We start from the raw sequence: 19,729 nt of genomic DNA, 5'->3' as shown, positions 1-19,729 counted from the left end.
GACACGGGGTTTTGAAAATGTATGTGCCCCCACCGTTCCCTATTTTTATATACTGTTTATTGGTTTGCAGTAATTAATGTTATCAGAGATAATATTTTCTGTTTTATTGAATAACTAACTACAATTGTTTTGTTTTTGATTTCACACATGAGTTATGTCATTGTAAAGATAACATGTTTGTCAGGAAAAGTCATTTTTGTTTCAGGCTGTTGTACATTACAGGGGGTTAAATTAGTGTTATGTTGAGATGTAGTTTTGAACTCTGCTACATCACTCTCGCAGAGTCCACAAAGGGGGGAAGGGTGAAGGAACTGATCAGGTACAATTTTGGTTTATGTGTAAGAGACCATCCCCCTCCAGCAAAGTTACACAGGAGGCGAGGTGACATCACTCACACGAGTCTTTATGGATTTAGATGAGGGAGAAGGCAAAACAAAACTTGTCTGGACATTGTTAATTTGATGTAAAGTTTTTAGGAATGTTTTATTTTTATTTGTTTTTGTATTAATCAAGTATTTGCAGAACCTGATAAAAGTGAGATTCTCAAAGTATTCTGGATTATCAGCTGAATGAGGAGGAGTTGTGTTTGGTAGCGGCTTGTGACACCAATCCATGGAGTACCTCTACGCAAGCATATACTTTGTACTGTACTGAACAAAATGGACATGACACTGCAGTTCTCACACAAAGTCATGGACCACAGCAGCGCCCGGTAGCATATTATTCAGCTAGACTAGACCCTGTGGCCCGAGGTTCCCCATCATGTGTGAGAGCTATCATTGCTGTAAATTCAATGTTAAACAAGGCCTCAGATTTGGTCCTGGCATTTCCACCACATGATATATATATTACTGCTATTCTAACTCAAGTACAACCTAAGCATTTGTCCACTGCAAGACATTTGAGATTAACCTGTGCTCTTCTTCTTCCTGAGCAGGTTACTTTACACCGCTGTACTACATTGAACCCAGCTACCTTACTGCCTTTGGAGCAAGGGGGAGAAGACGTAGGTAAAGTATGGTCACAATTTTTGCCTGAAACTGATGAACATGATTGTATGGCCCTTATGGCCCAGGAAACAGTGGGGTTCGCACATGTAAAAGATACCCCACTCCAAAACCCAGACCTAATACTCTTTGTGGATGGTTCAAAGTATTGTGAAGAAGGATCTTTTCTTACAGGATATGCAGTAACCACCGAAGATGTAGTCCTAGAAGCGGCCTCCTTACCAGCGTCCCGCTCAGCACAAGAAGCGGAGCTTAAGGCCCTGGCAGCAGCATGCCAACATGCAGAAGGAAAGACAGCAAATATATACACTGACTCTCAATTAGCAGTAGTAAACATTAAAAGCTCACACTAAGGTGAGTTCACCAGAGACAAAAGGAAATGCTTTGGCAGACCAAGCCGCAAAAGCAAGCAGCACAGAAGCTACCCGTGTTAGCAGCCGTATGTCAGATAAAAGATCCAGAGGAAACAAGACCAGCTGTAAGCCCGGAACTACGGCAAAAACTTCAAGGACAAGCAACAAAAGAAGAAAAAGACAAGTGGACGGCCCAAGGAGCAACGCTACGAAAAGATGGCCTCTGGCAATGCCAGAATAAACTGTGCCTGCCTAAGACAATGTTCCCAATGATGGCCCAAATAACACATGGAGAGACACACCAGTCAAAAACGGCAATGATGGACTTGGTAAACAAGGTGTGGTATGCTCCAGGGTTTAGTGTGATGGCCAGCAGTTTTACACAAGGATGCATGATCTGTGCAACACATAATATTGGAAGAACTGTAAAAGTACCACAGAAGCACACACCCAGACCTATATATCCGTTCCAGAGACTGCAGATAGACTATATTCAACTACCCAAAGTTGGTACCTAGGAGTATGTGCTTGTTTGTATTGATCTCTTTTCAGGATGGCCAGAAGCTTTTCCAGTAACCAAAGCTACAGCCGTAGCCACAGCAAAGAAACTGATCAACGAGGTGGTGTGCAGATATGGAGTTCGAGAGATGATCAAGAGCGACAGAGGAACTTATTTTACGGGTGAAATCATGAACCATGTGTTGTCAGCTCTAGGCATAAGTCAAGCCCTACATACACCATACAATCCACAGAGCAGTGGGAAGGTTGAGAGACTAAATGGGACTCTCAAATTGAAAATCCAAAAAGCAATGGTAGAAAACGGGAAACCATGGACCGAGTGTCTACCATTAGCCTTGTTCTCAGTAAGATACACGCCCACAAAAAGAACAGGTCTCAGCCCATATGAGATCTTATTTGGGTCGGCTCCCAGATTAGGATGTTATTTTCCATAGGTGCTCCAAATGCAGTATGGTAGACTAACAGATTATGTATAAACGCTGAACAAACAATTGACCAAGGTGCATGCACAAGTCTTTGCTTCCATTCCAGGTCCTGATTCAGTTGAAGGGACGTATAAGCTAGAACCAGGAGATTGGGTCATTGTCAAAAGACACGTGAGGAAGAGCCTTGAGCCACGGTTTGATGGTCCTTTTCAAGTTTTGCTCGTTACAAGCACCTCAGTGAAGCTCGAAGGAAAGGCAAGCTGGATTCACGCCAGTCATTGTAAAAAGGTTCTTCAGCCAGAAGAATGAAGATCTTTGCGGTTGTTGCGGCGGTTGTTGCGTGTGCTCTTATACAAAAAGGCAGAACTGCTACTCCTGTACACGTAATCAGTACAGAATCACTGGAACAGTTCAGGACAGGGTGGGCGAATGCCACAGTGATAGAAAGCAGGGTAACTACACCTGTAAGGCCAATGCCCCGTGTTATACTACAAATGTGACTACAACCGAAGGGACTTGGAAAAAAGGGCCACATGGAGGGACTGTGTACCTTCACATAGACAAAACAGCCAACATTAGCATACAAGAAGAGACGCCGGGGCTGTGGTTTTGTTGTTATGAACCAGATTTACAGTATCGACAGAAATATACAACCAGTAAAAATAGAAACGAAATGATAAATAAGACTTATGAAAGATGCAACAAGGAGAGGCTCAACTCTACGATTGTAATAAAAGAAACTGATGGGATGATATTATGTATGAATAATAGCCAAATAAGAAATAGAAGATATTTTGTATTCTTGATAACAATTTTAAGAGATAGTTTTAAGCCACATATAACAGTACAAAGTCTGGAAAGAATCCCACACACTTGTAAGAGCGCTGTAACCCAACAGCAGAAAAAGAATGTACACTTCAATATTTCCTTCCCTGAATCCCCCAGCTGTCATAGACAAAAAAGAGAATGGTATGACCCGCTATTAGGAGGGGTAGGAACGGGATTAGGAGTATTGAATGGTATACAGTTAGAAACAGTTCGGCGGATAGAAGGGAACTGGAAGGGAGAATGCACCCTGGCGAAAGCGATCATGCCTTTTCATATACTCTCTGAGACCCAAGAGACCACCTCTCAAAATAGTCACATATTTACAAGGGAAAAAAGAGATCTGAAAGGAAGTTTTGACCCCCATGTGTATATAGATGCTATAGGAGTCCCAAGGGGGGTCCCAGATGAATTCAAGGCCCGGGATCAGGTAGCAGCTGGATTTGAATCATTAATCCCTATGATCACAGTTAACAAAAATGTAGATTGGATAAATTATATCTATTACAACCAGCAACGGTTTGTTAACTATACTAGGGACGCTTTACAAGGTCTAGCTGACCAGTTAGGACCCACATCTACTATGACTTTCCAGAACCGTATGGCCCTTGATATGATACTAGCAGAAAAAGGAGGCGTTTGTGCCATGATAGGTACTACCTGTTGTACTTTTATTCCAGATAACACAGGACCAAACGGCAAAGTAACCATGGCAATCAAACAGATTGTTTCTTTATCCGAGGAATTAAAACGAAATTCAGGTTTCACAGACCCATGGGATCAGTATTTCTCATGGTTAACCGGATGGCAGAAAATTCTGGCCCAAATTGGGATTGTAATCTTAATCTTTCTAGTGCTTTTCGCAGTTATTGCTTGTTGTGTATTACCATGTATAAAGAAATTAATGACTAAAACTATAACTGAAGTAACTCCCACTTTTATGTTTTCTTCAGAAATTGAAGGACTTTTACCAACTCCATCCATGAAAACAACCACCCTTTATCGAGAATATTGTTCTGAAGTTGAATAGATAGTGTAGGGTGTGCACCGACTCTTTAAGTCCAGCTACAAAGGGGGGTCTCCTAATAGGGGAGGCTCGTCTCAAACTGGTGAAAAAATCCTTTTACTCCCCTTTCCCAGAGCACGGACACACTTAGGTTAAGAAATGAAGAAAATAATGATAAAAGGGGGGACTGTGAAGGATGGGGTGGACAGAAGTTAATGTTTATAATAATTTTCTTTCTTTAATAAAATATAGACTATAGAGTTGTGTACATAATTGTGATGAAGCAATAGTAGGATTAGATAAGTATACGTGGCAAGATGGCCCCTGAACAGGGACTACGCACTAACAAAATAACAAGTCACTTCCTGGTATGAACGAACTATGAACTATGAAGACATATCTAAAGGACCAGATAAGGGTGAACCTATCCAAGGATGACACAAAGTAACAAGAGGCTTACAGTGATACGTGCTTTTATAAAAGTGTGATAACATGTACCCACCCCCAGGAGAAAGGGGATATAGAACAAATGTGTGTAATAAATAAGTCAGTGACGCCTGATGCTGAGTGAGGAGCTTTGTACCAGACTCTGTGTGGTGTGATTCCTTTCGTACGAACTCAGCGTATTATCCCTGCCGGTTGAGACTGATTAGTACCCGAACAGTACATCAGGGTATATGTAATCTGTGAGGAGCACATCAGGATATATGTAATATGTGAGGAGTACATCAGGGTATATGTAATATGTGCGGAGTACATCAGGATATATGTAATATGTGAGGAGTACATCAGGATATATGTAATCTGTGAGGAGTACATCAGGGTATATGTAATATGTGAGGAGTACATCAGGATATATGTAATATGTGAGGAGTACATCATGGTATATGTAATATGTGAGGAGTACATCATGGTATATGTAATATGTGAGGAGTACATCAGGGTATATGTAATATGTGAGGAGTTCATCAGGATATATGTAATACGTGCGGAGTACATCAGGATATATGTAATATATGAGGAGTACATCAGGGTATATGTAATATGTGAGGAGTACATCAGGATATATGTAATATGTGAGGAGTACATCAGGATATGTGTAATATGTGCGGAGTACATCAGGTTATATGTAATATGTGCGGAGTACATCAGGATATATGTAATATGTGAGGAGTACATCAGGATATATGTAATATGTGAGGAGTACATCAGGGTATATGTAATATGTGAGGAGTACATCAGGGTATATGTAATATGTGAGGAGTACATCAGGATATGTGTAATATGTGCGGAGTACATCAGGATATATGTTAGCTGTGAGGAGTACATCAGGGTATATGTAATATGTGAGGAGTACATCAGGGTATATGTAATATGTGTGCAGTACATCAGGGTATATGTAATATGTGCGGAGTACATCAGGGTATATGTAATATGTGCGGAGTATGTAATATGTGAGGAGTACATCAGGGTATATGTAATATGTGAGGAGTACATCAGGATATATGCAATATGTGAGGAGTACATCAGGATACATGTAATATGTGAGGAGTACATCAGGGTATATGTAATATGTGAGGAGTTCATCAGGATACATGTAATATGTGAGGAGTACATCAGGGTACATGTAATATGTGAGGAGTACATCAGGGTATATGTAATATGTGAGGAGTACATCAGGATATATGTAATGTGTGAGGAGTACATCAGGGTATATGTAATATGTGAGGAGTACATCAGGATATATGTAATGTGTGAGGAGTACATCAGGATATATGTAATATGTGAGGAGTACATCAGGATACATGTAATATGTGAGGAGTACATCAGGGTATATGTAATATGTGAGGAGTACATCAGGATATATGTAATGTGTGAGGAGTACATCAGGGTATATGTAATATGTGAGGAGTACATCAGGATATATGTAATGTGTGAGGAGTACATCAGGATATATGTAATATGTGAGGAGTACATCAGGGTATATGTAATGTGTGAGGAGTACATCAGGGTATATGTAATATGTGAGGAGTACATCAGGATATATGTAATATGTGAGGAGTACATCAGGATATATGTAATATGTGAAGAGTACATCAGGGTATATGTAACATGTGAGGAGTACATCAGGATATATGTAACATGTGAGGAGTACATCAGGATATATGTAACATGTGAGGAGTACATCAGGATATATGTAATATGTGAGGAGTACATCAGGGTATATGTAATATGTAATATGTGAGGAGTACATCAGGATATATGTAATATGTGAGGAGTACATCAGGATATATGTAATATGTGAGGAGTACATCAGGGTATATGTAATATGTGAGGAGTACATCAGGGTATATGTAATATGTGAGGAGTACATCAGGGTTTATGTAATATGTGAGGAGTACATCAGGGTTTATGTAATCTGTGAGGAGTACATCAGGATATATGTAATATGTGAGGAGTACATCAGGGTATATGTAATCTGTGAGGAGTACATCAGGGTATATGTGAGGAGTACATCAGGATATATGTAATATGTGAGGAGTACATCAGGGTATATGTAATCTGTGAGGAGTACATCAGGGTATATGTAATCTGTGAGGAGTACATCAGGGTATATGTAATATGTGAGGAGTACATCAGGGTATATGTAATATGTGAGGAGTACATCAGGGTATATGTAATATGTGAGAAGTACATCAGGGTATATGTAATATGTGCGGAGTACATCAGGGTATATGTAATATGTGAGGAGTACATCAGGGTATATGTAATATGTGAGGAGTACATCAGGGTATATGTAATATGTGAGGAGTACATCAGGGTATATGTAATATGTGAGGAGTACATCAGGGTTTATGTAATATGTGAGGAGTACATCAGGGTATATGTAATCTGTGAGGTGTACATCAGGGTATATGTAATATGTGAGGAGTACATCAGGGTATATGTAATATGTGAGGAGTACATCAGGATATATGTAATCTGTGAGGAGTACATCAGGGTATATGTAATATGTGAGGAGTACATCAGGATATATGTAATATGTGAGGAGTACATCATGGTATATGTAATATGTGAGGAGTACATCATGGTATATGTAATATGTGAGGAGTACATCAGGGTATATGTAATATGTGAGGAGTTCATCAGGATATATGTAATACGTGCGGAGTACATCAGGATATATGTAATATATGAGGAGTACATCAGGGTATATGTAATATGTGAGGAGTACATCAGGATATATGTAATATGTGAGGAGTACATCAGGATATGTGTAATATGTGCGGAGTACATCAGGTTATATGTAATATGTGCGGAGTACATCAGGATATATGTAATATGTGAGGAGTACATCAGGATATATGTAATATGTGAGGAGTACATCAGGGTATATGTAATATGTGAGGAGTACATCAGGGTATATGTAATATGTGAGGAGTACATCAGGATATGTGTAATATGTGCGGAGTACATCAGGATATATGTTAGCTGTGAGGAGTACATCAGGGTATATGTAATATGTGAGGAGTACATCAGGGTATATGTAATATGTGTGCAGTACATCAGGGTATATGTAATATGTGCGGAGTACATCAGGGTATATGTAATATGTGCGGAGTATGTAATATGTGCGGAGTACATCAGGGTATATGTAATATGTGCGGAGTATGTAATATGTGAGGAGTACATCAGGGTATATGTAATCTGTGAGGTGTACATCAGGGTATATGTAATATGTGAGGAGTACATCAGGGTATATGTAATATGTGAGGAGTACATCAGGATATATGTAATCTGTGAGGAGTACATCAGGGTATATGTAATATGTGAGGAGTACATCAGGATATATGTAATATGTGAGGAGTACATCATGGTATATGTAATATGTGAGGAGTACATCATGGTATATGTAATATGTGAGGAGTACATCAGGGTATATGTAATATGTGAGGAGTTCATCAGGATATATGTAATACGTGCGGAGTACATCAGGATATATGTAATATATGAGGAGTACATCAGGGTATATGTAATATGTGAGGAGTACATCAGGATATATGTAATATGTGAGGAGTACATCAGGATATGTGTAATATGTGCGGAGTACATCAGGTTATATGTAATATGTGCGGAGTACATCAGGATATATGTAATATGTGAGGAGTACATCAGGATATATGTAATATGTGAGGAGTACATCAGGGTATATGTAATATGTGAGGAGTACATCAGGGTATATGTAATATGTGAGGAGTACATCAGGATATGTGTAATATGTGCGGAGTACATCAGGATATATGTTAGCTGTGAGGAGTACATCAGGGTATATGTAATATGTGAGGAGTACATCAGGGTATATGTAATATGTGTGCAGTACATCAGGGTATATGTAATATGTGCGGAGTACATCAGGGTATATGTAATATGTGCGGAGTATGTAATATGTGAGGAGTACATCAGGGTATATGTAATATGTGAGGAGTACATCAGGATATATGCAATATGTGAGGAGTACATCAGGATACATGTAATATGTGAGGAGTACATCAGGGTATATGTAATATGTGAGGAGTTCATCAGGATACATGTAATATGTGAGGAGTACATCAGGGTACATGTAATATGTGAGGAGTACATCAGGGTATATGTAATATGTGAGGAGTACATCAGGATATATGTAATGTGTGAGGAGTACATCAGGGTATATGTAATATGTGAGGAGTACATCAGGATATATGTAATGTGTGAGGAGTACATCAGGATATATGTAATATGTGAGGAGTACATCAGGATACATGTAATATGTGAGGAGTACATCAGGGTATATGTAATATGTGAGGAGTACATCAGGATATATGTAATGTGTGAGGAGTACATCAGGGTATATGTAATATGTGAGGAGTACATCAGGATATATGTAATGTGTGAGGAGTACATCAGGATATATGTAATATGTGAGGAGTACATCAGGGTATATGTAATGTGTGAGGAGTACATCAGGGTATATGTAATATGTGAGGAGTACATCAGGATATATGTAATATGTGAGGAGTACATCAGGATATATGTAATATGTGAAGAGTACATCAGGGTATATGTAACATGTGAGGAGTACATCAGGATATATGTAACATGTGAGGAGTACATCAGGATATATGTAACATGTGAGGAGTACATCAGGATATATGTAATATGTGAGGAGTACATCAGGGTATATGTAATATGTAATATGTGAGGAGTACATCAGGATATATGTAATATGTGAGGAGTACATCAGGATATATGTAATATGTGAGGAGTACATCAGGGTATATGTAATATGTGAGGAGTACATCAGGGTATATGTAATATGTGAGGAGTACATCAGGGTTTATGTAATATGTGAGGAGTACATCAGGGTTTATGTAATCTGTGAGGAGTACATCAGGATATATGTAATATGTGAGGAGTACATCAGGGTATATGTAATCTGTGAGGAGTACATCAGGGTATATGTGAGGAGTACATCAGGATATATGTAATATGTGAGGAGTACATCATGGTATATGTAATCTGTGAGGAGTACTTCAGGGTATATGTAATCTGTGAGGAGTACATCAGGGTATATGTAATATGTGAGGAGTACATCAGGGTATATGTAATATGTGAGGAGTACATCAGGGTATATGTAATATGTGCGGAGTACATCAGGGTATATGTAATATGTGAGGAGTACATCAGGGTATATGTAATATGTGAGGAGTACATCAGGGTATATGTAATATGTGAGGAGTACATCAGGGTATATGTAATATGTGAGGAGTACATCAGGGTTTATGTAATATGTGAGGAGTACATCAGGGTATATGTAATCTGTGAGGTGTACATCAGGGTATATGTAATATGTGAGGAGTACATCAGGGTATATGTAATATGTGAGGAGTACATCAGGATATATGTAATATGTGAGGAGTACATCAGGGTATATGTAATATGTGAGGAGCACATCAGGATATATGTAATATGTGAGGAGCACATCAGGGTATATGTAATCTGTGAGGAGTACATCAGGGTATATGTAATATGTGAGGAGTACATCAGGGTATATGTAATATGTGAGGAGTACATCAGGATATATGTAATCTGTGAGGAGTACATCAGGATATATGTAATATGTGAGGAGTACATCAGGGTATATGTAATATGTGAGGGGTACATCAGGGTATATGTAATGTGTGAGGAGTACATCAGGGTATATGTAATGTGTGAGGAGTACATCAGGGTATATGTAATGTGTGAAGAGTACATCAGGGTATATGTAATCTGTGCGGAGTACATCAGGGTATATGTAATCTGTGCGGAGTACATCAGGGTATATGTAATATGTGAGGAGTACATCAGGGTATATGTAATATGTGAGGAGTACATCAGGATATATGTAATATGTGAGGAGTACATCAGGGTATATGTAATCTGTGAGGAGTACATCAGGGTATATGTTAGCTATGAGGAGTACATCAGGGTATATGTAATATGTGAGGAGTACATCAGGGTATATGTAATATGTGAGGAGTACATCAGGGTATATGTAATATGTGAGGAGTACATCAGGGTATATGTAATATGTGAGGAGTACATCAGGGTATATGTAATCTGTGAGGAGTACATCAGGGTATATGTAAGCTGTGAGGAGTACATCAGGATATATGTAATATGTGAGGAGTACATCAGGGTATATGTAATATGTGAGGAGTACATCAGGGTATATGTAATATGTGAGGAGTACATCAGGGTATATGTAATATGTGAGGAGTACATCAGGGTATATGTAATCTGTGAGGAGTACATCAGGGTATATGTAAGCTGTGAGGAGTACATCAGGATATATGTAATATGTGAGGAGTACATCAGGGTATATGTAATATGTGAGGAGTACATCAGGGTATATGTAATCTGTGAGGAGTACATCAGGGTATATGTAAGCTGTGAGGAGTACATTAGGATATATGTAATATGTGAGGAGTACATCAGGGTATATGTAATATGTGAGGAGTACATCAGGGTATATGTAATATGTGAGGAGTACATCAGGGTATATGTAATATGTGAGGAGTACATCAGGGTATATGTAATATGTGAGGAGTACATCAGGGTATATGTAATCTGTGAGGAGTACATCAGTGTATATGTAATCTGTGAGGAGTACATCAGGATCTATGTAATATGTGAGGAGTACATCAGGGTATATGTAATATGTGAGGAGTACATCAGGGTATATGTAATCTGTGAGGAGTACATCAGGGTATATGTAATATGTGAGGAGTACATCAGGATATATGTAATCTGTGAGGAGTACATCAGGGTATATATAAGCTGTGAGGAGTACATCAGGGTATAATAAGAGGGTATAATAATGGGGTATATAATACAATTCTCCATAGATGTGGGTTACGCTATGATGAATCCGTTATGCACAGGCCGGTGTCGCACTGATAAATGGTGTCCTTCCTTATCCCCCTTTTGGTCCACACTCCGCACCTTTGTTGTTTGGGGTATTTTGCTGGGAAAGTGTTGTCCTGGTATAATACGGGCCCCCTCGCTTCCAGCAGATGTTTGGGCCCTTCTCTTCCTGGTTCCCAAATATTAGAGCCCTGATAATCTCCTCCTGATATAGAAGGAAAGTTCCCCTCGGACCGGCTCATCTGCATATTTTTTCATCCTCGACTAATGGGAGCCTTTTTATTAAAGGCATGGTGTTGCCCGAAAAACATGTTTTTTTTTTTTTAATTAAACATTTAGTGTGTGGGTGATTAAACATTGTTCACATTTTTTTTATTTTTTTCACGAGTCAGGAAATATTATAAATTATTTCTAATTTATAATACTACCCATTTTTGGTCACTAGATGGAGCTATTTCCCAAAATTGCAGCATTGCAACATTGGGTTAAAAGCTCTCGCTCTAGTGAGCTCTCAGCATCCCCCCCTCCTTTATCCTGGCTAGTGCCGGGATAAACGAGGGGTTTGAACGGTGTAACCTCCTACACTGTGTGTCGCCATTTTTTGAGCTAACACACAGCGTAGTAGGTTTACATACAGTAGTAAACGTACACAAACACGAACATACATAGAAATCATTTACCTGCTCCTGCCGCCGCCGCTCCCTCCGGCCCGTCCGCTCCGTTTGCTGCCGCTGTTCCATGTGCACAAGTCCGGAAGCCGCGACCGGAAGTAGTAATATTACTGTCTGGCCGCGACTTCCGGTCCACAGGAAAATGGCGCCGGACGGCGCCAATTTCGAATAGGACTGTGTGGGAGCGGCGCATGCGCAGTTCCCACACAGACGCCGTACACGCGAGTCAATGGGACGGGAGCCGTTCACAGTCCCTATGGGACTGTGGCTGCCGTATTCCATGTCTGTGTGTGTCGTTAATCGACACACACAGAAATGGAACAAAAAATGGCAGCCCCCATAGGGAAGAAAAAGTGTAAAAATAAGAAACAGTAAAACACAAACACACAAATGAATATAAACGTTTTTATTAAAGCACTAACATCTTTAACATATAAAAAAATTATTTGCGACGACACTATTCCTTTAACACCATTTTGGGCACTTGCAACTTTTTAGACACTTTTTATTCTATTTGCTTTCCCGGTTCTGTATAAATCTCGTTACCTTTATCCTGCCGTTTATTTTATTGTTTGGTGATTGAGCAGAGTAAAGGGTTATTTTTGTGGGCGAGCTGTAGTTTTTATTGGTACGACTTTTTGATCACTTTTCATTACATTATTTTTTAGCGCTAAAGTGACCAAAAAATAGCGATTCTGCCGGTTTCATTGTTTTGTTTTTACAGTGTTCACCGTGCGATTTAAATAACGTTATATTGTAATTCTGCGCCTGCGCGTTCGGCATGATGTTGGTGGTGGACTTCCGTCTAATGGCGCGCCGGGAGTCGCATGACCATACGTCACGGATGACATGGGCGACGGTGATTGGCCGTTTTCGAGGCTTTGCCTCAGCCCCAGGGGAGGAGTATTAATTCTATAAACACTGAGTCCTGAGTGAAGCGCGCCGCTGACACCCATGCGAGCACGCTTCCGTGTGTGTAACAGAATATCTCTTACAGTTCTACATCACTGGCGCTTCAGCCAGGCTGATAAAAGTACAGACCCCTGATGAAATAATACATAGAAACGCGTAGGTCAGGTGAGAGAGGGATTATAGCGCAGGTGACAGTGGCAGCACTGGGGTACTGAGGAGCGGTAACTGAGGGCTCTGGTGTGTTGCAGGGTCCCATCCACTGATACACCAATGTTTAACCGCTGATCCCACATTTTCAAGCACTCAATTAGAGGAGGGGTCACAAACGAACCAGTAATTGCAGTATACATAGAATACGTTTTTTAACAAGCACGGGGGGGCTCTTGTCACGGTGGTGATTGTACCCCTGTTTTTAGAGAGTTATCTAATAAAAATGATACATTTTACTCATTAATCACTTCAGTGAACTCTTATATTGTAATTCAGACTTTTAATGATGCGGTGATAGTAATTAGGTTTATTTTTTTACAATACTTTAAAAGGAAAAGTGGGAAAAGTTTGTTTTGTATTTTCTGTACACCACTAAATAATGTTTTTAACTATTTGTAACACTTTTTATTAGTCCCTGCACGGGATTTGGACCAGCGATCGTCAGACATACTAATGTATTGAATTATTGTCATTTTTACAGGCTCCTGGTGCCCCCCAAAATCTGACACTAAGCCTAGTGCATGACCGGATTCATAGAACACCTTGTAGAGAACTTCTATGTGCAGTCACAGCTCCCTCAGCTCCGGCACTATGTATAACACATTGTCTGACGTTTTACTGTAATGTAGAACTAAGGAGGAACCCCACCTTACCAAACCTCCCAATTCACTTTCTAATATCATTATTACTGACCTCTGGTAACACCTCCTGGAATTTCCTCCTCCACTTCACTCTTACACGGTTGATCGCCCCTCACCCGCTCTTCTTCATCCTCCGCTTTAATATTAGTCAGATCTTCCCCCTGATTTCACATATGTAACAATTCAGTACAATACAGCGGAGAGTGCGAAGAATCTAACAGATCAACATAAGAAACCACCAAAATCTATGACCCCATCTATGACCGCAGGACCATAAAGCTCCACACCCCCCTATATAAATGTGGTATAGGGCTCAGCTTCATCTACCTGATGATTCTCTGCGACATTGTGATTTTCCTCTGGACAGTCCTGGGAATACAGAGGACTGGGACATCTCTCTGGTGGATTTCTCCTACTGGATCCATCTGTAGAAAACACACAGTGACGGAATAGATTATTTACATGGGATGATGAGATGATGGGAGTGGTATCTAGGTGACCCTCAATACGGGTTTGTCTTTACAACTAATGAACATCCCCCCCCCTCCTTACACTGATCAGCCATTACATCCGTCTCCTCTTCTGCTTCATCTTTAACCTCAACCTTAATATCCATCAGATTTTCACTCTAAACAAACAAGAAAAGAAAAAACATAGTATGAACTTCGGGTTAATTACTTTATGGTCATATTTTGATGAGACTTCGGCACCATCTACCCAGTGGCAGATTATCATTAGGGTTTGTTCAGCAGCCTGGGGCCCAAGGCTTCCAGGGGGCCCATGGCCGCCCGAACCGCACATGACCCCTCATACCTGGTCGCATCGCTGGCACCGGAGGGGGACCGGTTCTAGCAACAGCCACCAAGGGGCATAGCTAGGGGGGCAGGCGGAGCATGTGCCCCAGGCGCAATTAGGTGGTAAGAGGGGGGAAGCTCCGCAGAGCACATGATCCGATAAGTCACGTCAGGCAGAGCGGAGAGCAGAGCAGAGCCCACGGCTTCAGTGTGTGGTAATATCTACCGGGAGCAGCGTGTGTGGTAATATCTACAGGGAGCAGCGTGTGGTAATATATACAGGGAGCAGTGTGTGTGGTAATATCTACAGGGAGCAGCGTGTGTGGTAATATCTACAGTGAGCAGTGTGTGGTAATATATACAGGGGGCAGTGTGTGTGGTAATATATACAGGGAGCAGCGTGTGTGGTAATATCTACAGGGGGCAGTGTGTGTGGTAATATCTACAGGGAGCAGTGTGTGTGGTAATATCTACAGGGAGCAGTGTGTGTGGTAATATCTACCGGGAGCAGCGTGTGTGGTAATATCTACAGGGAGCAGCGTGTGGTAATATATACAGGGAGCAGTGTGTGTGGTAATATCTACAGGGAGCAGCGTGTGTGGTAATATCTACAGTGAGCAGTGTGTGGTAATATATACAGGGGGCAGTGTGTGTGGTAATATATACAGGGAGCAGCGTGTGTGGTAATATCTACAGGGGGCAGTGTGTGTGGTAATATCTACAGGGAGCAGTGTGTGTGGTAATATCTACAGGGAGCAGTGTGTGTGGTAATATCTACCGGGAGCAGCGTGTGTGGTAATATCTACAGGGAGCAGCTTGTGGTAATATATACAGGGAGCAGTGTGTGTGGTAATATCTACAGAGAGCAGCGTGTGTGGTAATATCTACAGTGAGCAGTGTGTGGTAATATATACAGGGGGCAGTGTGTGTGGTAATATATACAGGGAGCAGCGTGTGTGGTAATATCTACAGGGGGCAGTGTGTGTGGTAATATCTACAGGGAACAGTGTGTGTGGTAATATATACAGGGAGCAGTGTGTGTGGTAATATCTACAGGGAGCAGTGTGTGTGGTAATATCTACAGGGAGCAGTGTGTGGTAATATCTACAGGGAGCAGTGTGTGTGGTAATATCTACAGGGAGCAGTGTGTGGTAATATATACAGGGGGCAGTGTGTGTGGTAATATCTACAGGGAGCAGCGTGTGTGGTAATATATACAGGGAGCAGTGTGTGTGGTAATATCTACAGGGAGCAGCGTGTGTGGTAATATATACAGGGAGCAGTGTGTGTGGTAATATATACAGGGAGCAGTGTGTGTGGTAATATATACAGGGAGCAGTGTGTGTGGTAATATATACAGGGAGCAGTGTGTGTGGTAATATATACAGGGAGCAGTGTGTGTGGTAATATATACAGGGAGCAGTGTGTGTGTGGTAATATCTACAGTGAGCAATGTGTGTGTGGTAATATATACAGGGGGCAGTGTGTGTGGTAATATATACAGGGTGCAGTGTGTGTGGTAATATATACAGGGAGCAGTGTGTGTGGTAATATATACAGGGAGCAGTGTGTGTGGTAATATATACAGGGAGCAGTGTGTGTGGTAATATATACAGGGAGCAGTGTGTGTGGTAATATATACAGGGAGCAGCGTGTGTGGTAATATCTACAGGGAGCAGCGTGTGTGGTAATATCTACAGGGGGCAGTGCGTGGTAATATCTACAGTGAGCAGTGTGTGTGTGGTAATATCTACAGGGAGCAGTGTGTGGTAATATCTACAGGGAGCAGTGTGTGTGGTAATATCTACAGGGAGCAGCGTGTGTGGTAATATCTACAGGGAGCAGCGTGTGTGGTAATATATACAGGGAGCAGCGTGTGTGGTAATATATACAGGGAGCAGCGTGTGTGGTAATATCTACAGGGGGCAGCGTGTGTGGGATTATCTACAGGGAGCAGTGTGTATGGTAATATCTACAGGGAGTAGTGTGTGTGGTAATATCTACAGGGGGCTGTGTGTGGCGTTATCTACAGGGAGCAGTGTGTGTGGTAATATCTACAGGGAGCAGTGTGTGGCACTATCTACAGGGAGCAGTGTGTGGCACTATGTACAGGGGGCTGTGTGTGGCACTATGTACAGGGGGCTGTGTGTGGAACTATGTACAGGGGGCACTGTGTATGTGGTGCTTTACCTTACAGTGTTTGGTGCTATTATATTTAGGGGTGCAGTATATGGTGCTATTATATTTAGGGGTGCAGTATATGGTGCTATTATATTTAGGTGCGCAGTGTATGGTGCCATTATATTTAGGGGCACAGTGTGTGGTATTATATTCAGGGGCACAGTGTGTGGTGCCATTATATTTAGAGGCACAGTGTTTGGTGCCATCATATTTAGGGGAATAATGTGTGGTACCATGATAATTTTATCTTCGTTTATAGGTGTGGAAACGTTGGAAAAGTGAGAAGCTGAAGACATCTGAGTGGAAAATTCTTCAGAAATGGGTCATGGCCTGGATACGATGGAGAAGAAAAGAGGAAAAAAAAACTACTAGAGTTTGAGAAGACGTCACCTGTGAGTCACTAGATTTACAGAGAATCTGTCACCTCTGCTGACATGTTTATTATAGGAAATCCATGTATTTCGCATAATGTCTTTGTGCAGTCCAGGACTGATAGACAAATGTGTGTTACCATTCGCCTTGTCAGGAGGATGTGTCCCTGCAGAGTGTGATACTGTCAGCGATGGTTGGAGATTGTCAGCATGTAGGGACACAACCCTGTGACAAGGGGAATTGTAACACCCAATTGTCAATGATTGCACAAAAAGGTAGTGTTAACAATAGTTACGGTGCAGCAGTGGAGAAGGGGGCCCAAGTTTGGGTAACAGCCCAGGGCCTATGGTCTACTTAATCCGCCACTGCATCTACCTGATGATTCTCTGGCACATTGTGATTTTCCCCTGGACAGTCCTGGGAATACAGAGGACTGGGACATCTCTCTGGTGGATTTCTTCTACTGGATCCATCTGTAGGAAACACACAGTGACTGATATATAGACAGATATACAGTAGTCATGTATTCAGACACTTCATTAGGCCCACGGCGGCCATAGAACACCCTGCGATCTTACACAGGGTGCCGGTGGGGTGAGAGAGGGAGCTCCCTCCCTCTCTCCAAAACCACTCAGATGCGGCGCTCGCTATGGATACCAAAGAAACGCAACCCAATATTTATTCCTCCGATTCCGCATTTTATAGAAATATCGCACATGTGGCGCATGTGTCCTATTTAGTGAAACACGGGCCCCAGAAATGAAGGAGCACCTTGTGGATTCTGGGGTCTCCTTTTCATTAGGGTGTTTTCTAGGCACCACTATAGGTTTGAGGAGGCCTTAAAGGGGTTTTCCAGACCCTACAAATTGATGATAGGCCACCAATAGCTGAATGGTCGGGGTCCGACTCCTGGTACCCCCAATGTTCAGCTGTTTTGAAGGAGGTGCAGTGCTTGTGTGTTTTTTTTTGGGGGGGGGGGGTGGGGGAATAGAAAAAAAACCCAGAAATTCCGCCATCGTTCTATGCATTATAAACTTACGCCTTTATGCCGTTTTTTTATGTGTTACGACTTTTGCAGAATAAAATCCCTTTTGAACGAAATCATTTGTTTTTGCATCGTCGCTTTCCAAGAGCCAGAACTTTTTTATTTTTCCATCAATGTAGTGATATGAGGGCTTGTTATTTGCCGGACGAGACGTAGTTTTTATTGGTACTTTTTTGGGGTACATGGGTCTTCTTGATTAACTTTTATTATTACTTTTTTGGGAGCCAATGGAAAAAAAACAACAATTCCGCCATTATTTTACGGCATTCACCCTGCGGTTTAAATTACATGTTAACTTTATTGTGAGGATCATTACGGTCGCGGCGATACCATATTTGTGTACGTTTATTTATTTTTTACACTTTTACTAAATAAAAACACTTTTTAATGGAAAAAATGTTTCCAATATAGTCATTTTTATTAATAATATTTATTTCACAGTAATTAGTTAGTTTTTTCTCCCACTAGGGGACTTCACTGTGCGATCTTCTGATCGCAGATATAGTGCTTTGGTATACTTAGTATACCGGAGTATTTCTGCTTCTGGCACGGCCTAATAGGCATACAGCCAGGGCAGGCCTGGGGGCTTTGTTAGGACCCCGGCTTCCATGGTACCTCATCGTGGGCCTGCGATCACGTTTGCGGGCCGCCCATGGGTGACAGAGGGAGCTCCCTCCCTTCGTAAACTACAATTGATGATGCGATCACCATTGACTGCAGCATTTATGGGGTACCCGCTCCAGCCTGCACGGGACGACCGTGCAGAACTTAGACTGGGCTGCCATGAAAAGGCATTTTGGTGGTCACAAAGGGGTTAAACTTGAAATCGTTTTTCTTTTTTTCGTCTTAGGCCTCATTCACACTACAGGGTTTCCCGGCCGGGTGCCGGCCGTTCATAAATCGGCCGGCACCCGGCTGCATTAGGAATAATAGACCCCTAATGGGGCTATTCACACGACCGATTTTTTGACGGCCGGGAAAACCGGCCGTCAAAAAATAGGACATGCTCTATTTTCGGCCGGGTACCCGGCCGCCCGGCTCCCATAGAAGTCTATGGGGCCGGGTAATACACGGCCATCACCGGAATGTGTCCCGAGTGATGGCTGGGTTTTCCGTGGCTTGCGCTCTATCCCCTCCTCCTCAGAGCGCATGTGAGGAGGAGTTTATGCCATTCGGACGAATGGCTACGCTGTACACTGTGTGGCAGGGCCGGGGTGTACAGCAGGTGGAGGCAGCTGCTGCGGCTGCTACTGCTGTAGCGACGCCACTATAGCAGAGCAGGGAGGTATCTCCCCGCTCTATGTGCTAGCTCCATTTTAGCTCCC

At 41.7% G+C, this 19,729-nt stretch overlaps 1 long non-coding RNA gene across 1 annotated transcript in view; it reads right to left on the bottom strand.

The window, feature by feature from the left end:
• The window catches only part of LOC142664599 (uncharacterized), a 29,440-nt gene extending 15,009 nt beyond the window's left edge, over positions 1 to 14,431 (bottom strand). Inside the window, exons 1-2 of the long non-coding RNA XR_012851334.1 lie at positions 14,340 to 14,431; positions 14,065 to 14,173 (exon numbers count right to left, since the gene is read on the bottom strand). This is a non-coding gene — a long non-coding RNA (uncharacterized LOC142664599). The remainder of the gene's footprint in view (positions 1 to 14,064; positions 14,174 to 14,339) is intronic.
• Positions 14,432 to 19,729: the final 5,298 nt, after the last annotated feature.

Source organism: Rhinoderma darwinii, chromosome 1 (genome assembly GCF_050947455.1).
Source record: "Rhinoderma darwinii isolate aRhiDar2 chromosome 1, aRhiDar2.hap1, whole genome shotgun sequence".
Taxonomy (NCBI): domain Eukaryota; kingdom Metazoa; phylum Chordata; class Amphibia; order Anura; family Rhinodermatidae; genus Rhinoderma; species Rhinoderma darwinii.
The sequence above is the reverse complement of the archived record's forward strand: the minus strand, read 5'-3'. Positions and strand labels throughout refer to the sequence as shown.